This window comes from Hylobates moloch, unplaced genomic scaffold, assembly GCF_009828535.3.
Source record: "Hylobates moloch isolate HMO894 unplaced genomic scaffold, HMol_V3 SCAFFOLD_16, whole genome shotgun sequence".
Classification (NCBI taxonomy): domain Eukaryota; kingdom Metazoa; phylum Chordata; class Mammalia; order Primates; family Hylobatidae; genus Hylobates; species Hylobates moloch.
The window spans coordinates 37,974,154-37,984,580 of record NW_026652291.1 but is presented as its reverse complement, the minus strand read 5'-3'; the positions used below and the strand labels follow the sequence as shown (position 1 = coordinate 37,984,580).

General features: G+C 46.6%; 1 protein-coding gene across 1 annotated transcript in view; it reads right to left on the bottom strand.

The window, feature by feature from the left end:
• Positions 1 to 544: 544 nt before the first annotated feature.
• Positions 545 to 10,427, bottom strand: part of TMEM229B (transmembrane protein 229B) — a 61,929-nt gene continuing 52,046 nt past the window's right edge. Inside the window, exon 5 of the mRNA XM_058429350.1 lies at positions 545 to 582. The gene's annotated coding sequence lies outside the window, so the exon portion shown is untranslated. The remainder of the gene's footprint in view (positions 583 to 10,427) is intronic.

The window sequence follows — 10,427 nt, the reverse complement described above, 5'->3', positions numbered from 1 at the left end:
GCCCCCAAAAGATGCTGATGGCCTGAGCTGTTCCTAATCTCATGCCAGGTCAGGATGGTGTCCCTGTGTCAGAAACTATGGTAGGTTAGAGGTTCAGAGCTGGGATGAGAAGCAGTGGGTGGAGAGGGGGCGGCTGAGTCAGAAATGTGCATGGAGAGCCACCATCTGCTGGGCCTTGGCTGAGGTTCCAGAGCTGTGGAGAGAGGGGCAGAGGAGGTGACCCAGGCTTAGAGCTCAGCCATGAGCATCAGGAAGACACAGGACACAGTGAGCGTGGCTGTGATTGTAGATCCTGGCTCTGCCGCTTGTCAGCTAGCTGAACTTTGGCAACCTCTTTGAGCCTCAGCTTTCTTATCTGAAAATGGAGGAGAATCATACCTCCTTCTCAGGAGGGCCTTAAAAAAGGTATCAAATCCTTAGGTTAGCACCAGCAGCAGAGCAAGGGCTGGCTTGAAGGCAGCAAGCCAGACTTCTGGAACCAAACTCCTTGGGTTAAAAGCCTCACAGTGTCACTTACTGGTTGTGTCCCCTCGGGGGCAGGGTAGGGGTGTACTTAACCTCTCCGCTCCTCAGTTTCCTCATCTGTAAAATAGACATAGTAATGGGTAAATGTTTCATGCAATTGTTATAAGAATTTAAATGGCTTATTGCTTACAAAGCACTTAGAACAATGCTTGACACAAATCATGAGCACCTGCTAAATACATAGCTGACATGCTTGTTCATGCTTATAAACCTATGCAGTTTTACCTGTTGAAATTCCTTCCCAGCATCTGATGAATAAATCCTCCTTGAAACTGTCATCCTTCCGTCTTCTAAGGATGACACCTTAAATTTTGTTTTTCTTCATATGATACTAACTGCACGGCATCCCCTCACCTTTGTGTCTCCTTCTTCTCCAAATGTCAGCTGGGGCTTCCTGAGTATGTAGAACTCCAAACACTCATCCCATGTACTCTGATCTCCAGGCACTCATTCATTCATCTATTCACTCATTCATTCATCAAACACGAATGGGCATCTCTCATGCCCTTGCATTAGGGACTGGAGGCATAGGAAGAGAAGCCAAGGGTTCTCTGCCTTCAAGGAGCTCACAAATGGAGAGATGGAAACTAAAAAGTAAGAAAATATATCATTAAAGTTGACTTTAATAAGTTATATAATAAGGGGGAATACTCTGGGTCCCACGGGAACACAAAGGCAGGGCCCTAACCTAGGCTAGGGAGTTGGGAAGAGTCCTCTGGAAGAGGTGACATCCCCTGAGGGGTGCCCTGTCCCAGCCAGGACAGCATTCTTTCTTTTTTTTTTTTTTCTTTTTTGAGACGGAGTCTCGCTCTGTCACCCAGGCTGGAGTGCAACCTCTGCCTCCTGGGTTTGAGTGATTCGTGTGCCTCAGCCTCCCAAGTAACTGGGATTAGAGGCGTGAACCACCATGGCTGGCTAATTTTTGGATTTTTAGTAGAGACGGGGTTTCACCACGTTGGCCAGGCTGGTCTTGAATTCCTGACATCAAGTGATCCACCCGCCTTGGCCTACCAAACTGCTGGGATTATAGGCGTGAGCCAACGTGCAGGGCAGCTTTCTTACTGAGCACGGTCAGATGCTGCCAGCCTGTCTGCTGCTGCCCAGCCTCGCCAAGGTGCTGGCCAGGTCTGGCTGTAGCCCTGCGGCCCACCCTCGTTCTCACCCTCCTCACATTTGGCTGCCCCTCAGTTTCTCATCCCCACCTGTTCCCTCCCACCCCAAGGCCTTTCCTGTGCCATCCCCTCTGTCTGCAGTATTTTTCCTCCCCCACTGTGGCTTGCAGTTAATGACCTCTCCTTTTAGATCTTGATGCAATTGTGACTTCCTCCACGGAGCCTTCCCTGACCACCCTGACTAGGTTAAATCCCCCACTACAGAAGCTCCTAGAACTATGTGCTCCTATCTTGTAGTTCTGACATACACATCATATGATTATCTAATTCTCATCTCTCCTATGGATCAAAAACAGGATTTAAAAAATAACAGAATTAATAAATAATAAATGAAAAGCTAGGACCATGTGCACGTTAATCCTGAGACACTATGGAAATTTCTGCTTCCCTTTAAAGTCATTTAAAATCGTCATTTATTTGTAATTATTTATAACTATCATTTATCATATATAATAAATTGCTAAAGGGTTCATTTGTTTCTTTATTCAATCATTCCACACATATTAATTAAGCACCTGCTTTGGGTCAGGTGCAGTTTCCAGCATTAGGAGGAGAAAGCAGTGAAAGATATGATCCCTACCCTCTGGAGCTTACATTTGGGTAGAGAAGGCAGAATAAAGACACAAACACCATTTTGGACATAGGCCCTGGCAATGATTTCATGCAAAGCAATTGCGACAATCACAAATTGACAAATGGGACCTAATTAAACTAAAGAGCTCCTACACAGCAAAAGAAGCTATCACCAGAGTAAACAGACATCTACAGAATGGGAGAAAATATTTGCAAACTATGCATCTGACAAAGGTCTAATATCCAGAATCTATAAGGAACTTAAACAAATTAACAAACAACCAAACAACCCCATGAAAAAGTAGGCAAAAGACATGAAGAGACACTTCTCAAAAGACGACATCCATGTGGCCCACAAGCATATGAAAAAATGGTCAACATCACTAATCATAGGAGAAATACAAATCAAAACTACAATGAGATACCATCTCATACGAGTCAGAATGACTATCATTAAAAAGTCAAAAAATAAGGCCAGGCACAGTGGCTCACGCCTGAAGTCCCCAGCGCTTTGGGAGGCTGAGGTGGGTGGGTCACCTGAGGTCACAAGTTTGAGACCAGCCTGGCCAACATGGTGAAACCCCATCTCTACTAAAAATACAAAAAATTAGCTGGGCGTGGTGGTAGGCACCTGCAATCCCAGCCACCCGGGAGGCTGAGGCAGGAGAATCACTTGAACTTGGGAGGAGGAGTTTGCAGTGAGCTGAGATCGCACCATTGCACTCCAGCCTGGGCAAGAAGAGCGAAACTCCATCTCAAAAAAAAGTCAAAAAATAACACATGCTGCAAGGCTGCAGGAAAAGGAATGCTTACACATTGCTGATGGAAATGCAAATTAGTTCAGTCAGTGGAAAGTAGTTCAGTCAGTGGAAAGTAGTCTGAAGATTTCTCAAAGAACTTAAAACAGAACTACCATTTGACCTACCAATCCCATTACTGGGTTATATACACAAAGGCATATAAATTGTTCTACCCTAAAGAAGCATGCATATGTATGTTCATTACAGCACTATTCACAATAGAAAAGACATGGAATCAACCTAAATGCTCATTTATGGTGGAGTGGATAAAGAAAATGCGGTACATATATACCATAGAATACTATACAGCCATGAAAAAGAACGAGATCACGTCCTTCGAGCAACATGGATGAAGCTGGAAGCCATTATCCTGAGTGAATTAATGCAGGAACAGAAAACCAAATACAGCATCTTCTCGTGTATAAGTGGGAACTAAACACTGAGTACACATGGACATAAAGATGAGAACAATAGACACTGGGGCCTACTTGAGGGTGGAGGGTAGGAGGAGGGTCAGGATTGAAAAACTACCTACAGGGTACTATGCCTATTAGCTGGGTGACAAAATAATCTATACACCAAACCCTCAGACACTCAATTTACCTATATAAGAAACCTGCACATATACCCTTAAACAGTTTGAAAAGCTAGAAAGAAAAGAAAAAAGAAACAAACAGCAGGGCATGCTGGCTCACACCTGTAATCCCAACAGCTTGGGAGGCTAAAGTGGGAGGATGGCTTGAGGCCAGGAGTTGGGAGTTAGAGACCACCTTGGGCAACAAAGTGAGACCCTGTCTCTGCAAAAAATGTTTTAAAAATTTAGCCAGGTGTGGTGGCATGTGCCTGTGGTCCCAGCTACTTAGGAGGCTGAGGCAGGAGGATCATTTGAGCCCAGGAGTTTGGAGGCTGCAGTGAGCTAGGATGGCACCACTGCACTCCTGGCTGAGCAACAGAGAGAGACCTTGTCTCTAAAACCAAACCAAACAAACAAATGCCTTAAGAAGGAAGCCACAGACTTTGGAAAGCAGCCGATTGTCACGGCCCCCCAGCTATGGGACTTTATTACAAAAGTCCCACTAGGGGCTTACTAGGAGCTCTCAGTGAAGATGACATTGGCTCTAGAAAAACAGGAAATTTCTTTGGAAAAGTCCAGCCAGTGGACTGGGCTCTAGCCACTGTGAAGTGACTCCCCTGCTGTAGGCTGTCGTCTCTTATTGGTAACCAGATGCTCCAGGAGCAGCAGGCTGGCTGGCCTCTGAGGTGACAGAACACCTGAGGCCCCAGCTGGCGGGGGGATGAGGGCAGGGCTGCTCTCTGGTGCCAAGTGTCCTTCTTAGCTGGTCAGAGTGCTGCTGTTGGCTAAGGATCCCTCTGGCCTGACATTCCCCTGCTTCAGCAGCCAGGAGCGGGAATTGAAGGTGGAGCTGGCCAATCCGTTGTGACAGGGAGTGCTGCAGCCCTTGAAACCTGAGGAGAGCTGAGCCTTTGCCTCGCTCACCCGTCCCAGGGTGAACTTTCAGCTTCGGATCTTTGCTGTACTGAATGGGGGACCCATTAGAGTGTGTACAGGGTGACAGGGAAAGGCTGAGACTGCCCTGTGGAAGATGGATTTGTGGGGTGGAGCTGGAGTGGGGGGTGAGGAGCCTTCTCCTTAGATTTGATGAATTGATGTGCGTTACACTGTCCTTTATGGACTCATAATAACCCCTGCCAACTCTCTGGTTCGTTCAACAAATGTTTACTGAGCTCCTACTACCTGCCAGACCCGCAGCGTGCCGGGTGCTCGGGATACCACAGTGAAGGAGATGTGGTCCCCAGCATCCCCAGTGGGTAACAGTTATCCCCATTTGGGTAACATATTGTTCTTTCTAAGCATTTGTCAGGATCTCGCTTGATAACTAGTCAAAAGCCTGTGAATCCCATAGAGCATTATTGTTGTTCACATTTGAAGGATGGAGAGGGGAGACAGAGAGAGGCCTTGCTTAAGAGAAGCTAGGTAGAACCAGGTCCTGTTTAGTCTTTTCACTGACCCCCTACCAAGGGGAGTCAGGAAACTGATACTTTGTATGCTATTTTTTTCCTTACTTTTTTTTTGGTTTGGTTTGAAGCAGGGTCTCATTCTGTCACCCAGGCTAGGGTGCAGTGGCCCGATCTCAGCTCACTGCAGCCTCGATCTCCTGGGCTCAAGCCTCCCACCTCAGCCTCCTATTTAGCTGGGACTACCAAAGTGCACCACCATGCCTGGCTAATTTTTTTTTTTTTTTTTTTTTGAGATGGAGTCTTGCTCTTGTCGCCCAGGCTGGAGTGCAATGGCATGATCTTGGCCCACTGCAACCTCTGCCTGCTGGGTTCAAGTGATTCTCCTGCCTCAGTCTCCTGAGTAGCTGGGATTACAGGCGCCCGCCACCATGCCAGGCTAATTTTTTTGTATTTTTAGTAGAGATGGGGTTTCGCCATGTTGGCCAGGCTGGTCTCGAACTCCTGACCCCATGATTCACCCGCCTCGGCCTCCCCAAAGTGCTGGGATTACAGGCATGAGCCACCACAGCCAGCCACTTGGCTAATTTTTTTAAATTTTTTTGTAGAAATGAGGTCTCATTATGTTGCCCAGGCTGGTCTTGAACTCCTGGCTTCAAGCAAACCTCCCACCTTGGCTTCCCAAAGTGCTGGGATTACAGGTATGAGCCACTGCACCTGGCCTATACTATTGGTTTTTAATGATTCACCCTAACCGTTAGAGTCTGATAGCAAAACCTGATGAATCAGGGAAGGCTTCATGGAACTCCTGAGCTTGTTTTCTCTATTCACTATTTCATTTTTGGCACCTTCTTGTTGAATGAAACCGATGCCCTTCACAGGCAAGAGGATAGATTAGAGACCTATTTAAAGTTCTTGCTTTCACCATGCATGTCACACCCTGATACCCATCTTGAAAAGCCCTGCTTAGAAGGTCTTACTGGCTGGACACAAACACAGCTTGATTTGAAGCTGAAAGGCCTCCCTGGTTACACGTAAGCTTCTTGATGGTCAGAGACATCGCTTAGGGCTTCTGTGCCTCCCAGTACCAAAGAGCGCACACGCTGTTCCTCACGTAGGCGCTCAATTAAACCCTAATTGATTCGTTGATTGGGAACAACAATTATATCGTTGAAGTGCCTGGAAAGACAATCTCCCAGGACTGCCAGCCAGCTGGGGGCTCAAGGGACAGGTGATTTCAAATCAATGTGCTTGCTCATCCCCAAGGCAAAGTTTAAAACGGATGACTGAAGCATTCTTTTAGAACAGTGCAAAATTGCAAACATGCAAATAGCCAGCAGTAGGGGGATAGCTAAGCTAACTGGGTTATATTAAGATTCTGGAAGACTCTACAGTTATTTTAAAAAGCAAGTATGTTGTCTATTTTAATACAGAGAAATGTGTATCAGGTACCAAAATGGGAGAAGCAGAATCTGAAAATAATGTAGAAATAAACATACACTCAGAAAGACAAGAAGAAAAGGTGACCATGTAGTAGCTCCCCACACCCCCCTCCCTTTTTTTGTAAAGTTCATTCAGCAAAAGGGATGGTTATAACAGGGTCATGTCTCTCATACTGTGTGGTGCCATGGGAGGAGTCCCTGGGCCAGATCACCAGATGACCCAGGGATCCCGGTGCTGCTAATTATGGACCACGTGGCCTTGAACAACCTACTCTCCCTATCCTCAGTTTGTTATCTGTGAGGCGTGAATTGTAACACTTGCCTTGCCTGTCTTCCCAGGTAAGGCTGTAAGGAAAATAAGAGTCTTTATCGGCCAGGCGCAGTGGCTAACACCTGTGATCCCAGCACTTTGGGAGGCCAAGGCAGGCAAATCATGAGGTCAGGAGTTCGAGATCAGCCTGGCCAACACAGTGAAACCCCCGTCTGTACTAAAAGTACAAAAATTAGCCGGGCATGATGGCGCACACCTATAGTCCCAGGTACTCGGGAGGCTGAGGCAGGAGAATTGCTTGACCCCGGGAGGCAGAGGTTGTGGTGAGCCAAGATTGTGCCACTGCATTCCAGCCTAGGCAAAAGTGAGACTCTGTCTCAAAAAAAAAAAAAAAGGCTCTTTACCCCATGTACTAGGATATTCATAGATTTCTGTGTAGAAATAATGATGTGTTTGACTATGGGGTGCTGACTGACACGTGGCTTATACAGCATATAAATGTTTTACCTTTCCGGAATCCAAAAAGTCTTGCGAAATCCCACGGGTTTGTGGTAAGGGATCACGGTCCTGTATAAAGCATTTTAGACATTTTTTATTTAACTCAACCTTCACAATAATCCTATAGAGTAGGCTTTACCGTCTCCATTTTACAGATGAGGAAACTTGTGTGTGGACAGGTTAAGTAATTTGCCTTCCTATTCATTATAAATAGTACAGGCTAGATGAGGACCATTCTAAAGCCCATAATTTTGGTCATTATGACCTCGCCAGCAGGATTCCAGAAATGCTTGCTAGAGTGGCAGCTCCTTGCATTTTCCTTGTGAAACGAATGAAGGAGAGTGTCTCTCCTAATAGTTGACATCGATTGGGTGCTAAGCACTCGACAATCATTGCCTCTTTTAATCTCCACCACTCTGGGAGGTCTAGACTATTATTGGCCCCATTTTCAGATAAGGAAACTGAGTCTCAGACAGGTTATACAGCATGCCCATGTGAGTCAGGAACCTGGGATTCAAACTCCAGTCTAATGACTCCAAAGCCTGGGGTATTGAATCTTTGTTGGGCAATCAGGAAGTTCCCAGGGGTACATGGAGCATAAACAGCCACATTCCAGAAAGGCTGAGAAAGAGGGTGGTTGCAATCAGAGTTATGAACCTGAAGCAATCTAGCCCCTTCCATTTTCTGGTACTTTCCCTTCCCTCCCCCTCCCTTACCCTCACTCTCCCTCCTTCTGGACAACAAAGTCAGCTGTCATCTCAAGGATATGAAATGTAAGCCAGAATTGGGTGTCACGTGCCCTCAGCAGAGTCATAGGAAGAAAAAAAAAAACTAGAAACAATGCACAGTCAGAAGAAGAAAAATTGTTTCTTAGGCTGCTCAGGGCACATGCAAAGGCAGAAACAATGAGATAGTCCTGCAAAAGGTGCCATCTGGTCCTGCTGGTCAGCAAATCTGAGATCCTGGGAGAACAGATTGAGTGAAAGTCAGCAAAATAACACTAAATAACACCTGATGTCATTTTGTTTTTATTTCTGAAGGGATCCAAGGAACAGGCTTTCCCTTGGAGTTTGAAGAGGGCCAGGTGAAGTTCTGTCTCCTGTTCTGACCTTTGGCTTTGATTGGGCAGGTCAGGTTGTCCCTGGAGCTGTCCAGTGGGCAAGACAGGGAGGCTCTGGGCACCAGCTGTCCTTGACTGCCTGTCCCTAAAGAACTCCTGGGGACTCTACTGCAGAAACGGACAACAGCTAAATCAGGCATAGGCTGTAACAGGCGAGGTCTTCCGGAGGTGGGGTAGGGGTTAGATGAGAGATACTAGCTCAGAGCATGAGCACCATTTCATGAAGGTTAGGATGGGGGAGTGTGAAGGTTAAAGATATGATCACAGGTGATGGTCGCATGTTTACAAAGAAGTCAGGGGTGTGGCAGGGATCTGGATTGTCCACATGCAGAAAGTTCTCACTGCTGTATAGAGAATGCGGAAAGGGACTGCTTGCAACTAAGTGAAGTAATTTTCGTTGTTTTTTTTTTTCTTCAATTTTTAGAAACCCAGGTTCTTACTCTATCACCCAGGCTGGAGTGCAGTGATCATAGCTCACTGCAGCCTCGTACTACCGGGGTCAAGCAATCCTCCTGCCTCAGCCTCCCAAGTAGCTAGGCCTACAGCCATGAGCCACCGCACCTGGCTAATTTCTTTAAAAAACAGAGATAGGGTCTTGCTATGTTGCCCAAGCTAGCCTCAAACTCCTGAGCTCAAGCAATCCTCCCACCTCAGCCTCCCAAACCTCTGGGATTGCAGGCGTGAGCCACCACACCCGGCCAACAAAGAAATTTATTGGAAAGCTGTGAGGGGCACCTCATGGAGTCAAAGGAAAGGCTGAAGAACAAACTGAGAGGACAACAGAAAGCCAAACACCTCCAAGGATCCAGGTAGCAGGAGTTATTGGACAGTCTGTTTAGGTTTTGTGTTGAGATTCAAATCAAGGGAAAGAGGTTGAGTGTTCTGGTTTGGGTTAGAAGTCCATCCTTGGCCTGGGGAGAAGAGGACCCACCAATACCATAGCCAATGGGAAAGGGGTCATTTGGCAAAGCAGGAAATAACTGTATTGCAATTAGTAAGGAGCTTCCACTAGCTAGCATTACTAATTCATCTTGATTTGCCTGGTTTTGCCAGTGAAAGTTCCATGTCCTGGGAAACCCCTCAGTCCCAAGCAAACCAAGTCAGCTGGTCATCCTACAACCAACAGGGTGGTGATCCTGAGTTGGCTGTGAAAAATCCCTGTGGCAATGCCCAGAGGCAATGCCCGACTGGACATGGTGGCTCACACTTGTAATCCCAGCACTTTGGGAGGCTGAGGTGGGAGGATCACTTGAGCTCAGGAGTTCAAAACCAGCCTGGGCAATATAGTGAGACCTCATCTCTATTTTTAATTAAAAATTTTTTTCAAATATATTAAAAACCAAAGGCAATGCCCACAAGACTTAAACGCGGATGTCTAATATTCCATTTTATGATGTTTGCTGGAGCCGGGTGCAGTGGCTCACACCTGTAATCCCAGTACTTTGGGAGGCTGAGGTGGGTGGATCACGAGGTCAGGAGATTGAGACCATCCTGACTAACACGATGAAACCCTGTCTCTACTAAAAATACAAAAAATTAGCTGGGCGTGGTGGCACACACCTGTAGTCCCAGCTACTAGGGAGGCTAAGGCAGGAGAATCGCTTGAACCTGGGAGGCGGAGGTTGCAGTGAGGCAAGATTGCGCCACTGCACTCTAGCCTGGGAGACAGAGACTCTGTCTCAAAAAAAAAAAAAAAAAAAAGATTGCTGTGCCGAGCTAGCATCTAATGCTGGCTGCTCTAGACCATCAGCAGAGTTAACTTTTGCACTCAGCCTAGGGGGAGGCTAGAATGTGCTCCCAGTGAACTCAACTCAACTAACTACATCTGAGCTAAATACACCGAACTAAGTCTCAGAGAGGCTCAGTCTCTTGTCCAAAGTCATATAGACAGTAAGTGGTAGAGACAGGGTTAGAATGAAAGTCTGTCTGAGTCAATACCTCTGCTACCTCTTCCCTACCTTTGCCCTACTCTGGGAAGGTCCAATACTGCCAACAACCTTGAGACTCCAAGGATCTGTGGGACTTGAGCTCCCAGGTAGCTTCAGGAGG